Source organism: Triturus cristatus, chromosome 4_1 (assembly GCF_964204655.1).
Source record: "Triturus cristatus chromosome 4_1, aTriCri1.1, whole genome shotgun sequence".
In the NCBI taxonomy this organism is placed as follows: domain Eukaryota; kingdom Metazoa; phylum Chordata; class Amphibia; order Caudata; family Salamandridae; genus Triturus; species Triturus cristatus.
The window spans coordinates 190,393,176-190,395,016 of record NC_140585.1 but is presented as its reverse complement, the minus strand read 5'-3'; the positions used below and the strand labels follow the sequence as shown (position 1 = coordinate 190,395,016).

Below are 1,841 nucleotides of genomic sequence, written 5' to 3'. Positions count from 1 at the left end.
CCATCTGTGGGATTATGACTGAACGCCTCTAAACCGTAACGATATCGCAGTGCTGTGGAGCCTCGGTTGGCCTGGGATAGCTGCCCTCTCTCAGGATGCTAGTGCGTAGAGCTACTCGCTTGGGGACCAGAGCGCTGACAGAAGAGGGCCGCCTCCATCGCCCTTAGTGCACCGCATGTTTGTGGGGCACCGGGCGCTAAATCATTCGTAGACGACCTGATCCTGGGTCAGGGTTTCGTAAGCAGCAGAGCAGCTACCTCGCTGCAATCTATTGAAAGTCATCCTCTGAGCCAAGCTTTTGTATTTCTGTGAGTAGGCACCCGAAGATGCCCTCCTCCACCACACCCAGAGGTGGGTCCCTATGCTGCTGGGATGGTGGGAGGAATGCAGAGTGGGCTCGCGGGAGGCCGCCTCAATCACATGCCCTCCAGCACAGGGGTCTCCCCCTCTTGTCCCTGCGCCACCGGGGTGGGGGGTGGGGGCCACCATCCCTTGTGGGTCAGCATGGTGCCAGATGGCCCTTCTCCCTGCTCCCAAACAAGTCGAGCAGGTAGGTGAGCATCCACAGGGAAGGAGCTACCAGAGCAGCGGCCTTGGAGCAGCAGACAGCAAGGGTGACTAGGTCCAGCTGTCCCTGGCCATCTCGGGGCTGGGTCATCTCAGCCCATCTGGTCACCTGGCTGCATGACCAGATGGCCCTGCGGGCCAGGTGACCTGATGGCCCAGCCGGGGTCCCCGAGCCCCCGGGAAGCGGAGCCCCGAGCCCTGCAAGGGTGGGCGGGACCCCTACCGCTCAGGCTCAGGCGGGCAATGGGCGTCCTTCGGCCCCAGCAATCTGATCGCACCTTTTCCTCTGGTTGCACACAATGCTTTCCAATGGGGTGTTCAGATGGCCGGGCCGTCCTGGAAGTCCCGATGAGGGCTTTTCCACCTCCCCGATCCCAGCCAAGGCTCCAGGAGGTTGGGCACCTCCGTGCCCTTGGTCCCCTCCGTCACTCAGTAAGCACGGGTTACCAGAAAGAGGGGTAGCTTTCCTACAGATTATTAGGGGCTGGGTATGCCGGTATACCCCACCCGGGCTGGCGGTTCCCAGCCGGGGCCAGATGGGCTATTCCCAGACAACACCTCCCTACCCGTCCAGGGCTCCCTACTTCGGCCCATGGCGTGGCAAAGTGCCCGGGATGGGCTCAATCGGTCCTGGGTAGTCCTCCCCCAGGCGTCCATGTCCGAGAGCTCCTGCGGACTCCCCGTACCTGAGGCCCAGCTGGGGTCTCCAAGCACCCGGGAACATGCAGCCCCCAAGCCCTGCAAGGGCAGTCGGGAGCCCTCCCGTGAAGGCTCGGGCGGGCAGATGGGTGTCCCTTCTGTCCCAGCCGTCTGGTCGTGCCTTTCCCCTCGGTCATCTGGACGTGCGCAATGTTTTCCAATGGGGTGACCAGATGGCCGGGCTGCCCTGGAAGACCCGATGAGGGCTCATTTGCCTCTTCGATCCCAGCCAGGGCTCCAGGAGGTTGGGCGCGTCCACGCCTAGGGTGCCCTAAGTCTCACGCTGCGCATGGGTTACCAGAAAGGGGGGTAGCCTTCCTCTGGATTACTAGGGGCAGGGTACTACGGGACCCCTCTCGGGCTGGCAGTTCTCAGCCGGGGACCAGATGGGCTAGGCCTGGGTGGATGAACCCGTTTTTCCAAGGGCCACCAACAATGGGACCACCAATGCTACCACAGATGGGCCCAAATTACACACAAAGGCCACCTTTTTTAGGAAGAGGCCAGACCAATCAGAGGACAAGACGAAAAGGAGTGACCTGGATGGACCTGGAGCGACAGGTCTACACCAGGAG

General features: G+C 62.0%; 1 pseudogene; it reads left to right on the top strand.

Moving 5' to 3' along the window:
- LOC146853927 (28S ribosomal RNA) overlaps positions 1–300 on the top strand; it is a 1,022-nt pseudogene extending 722 nt beyond the window's left edge.
- Positions 301–1,841: the final 1,541 nt, after the last annotated feature.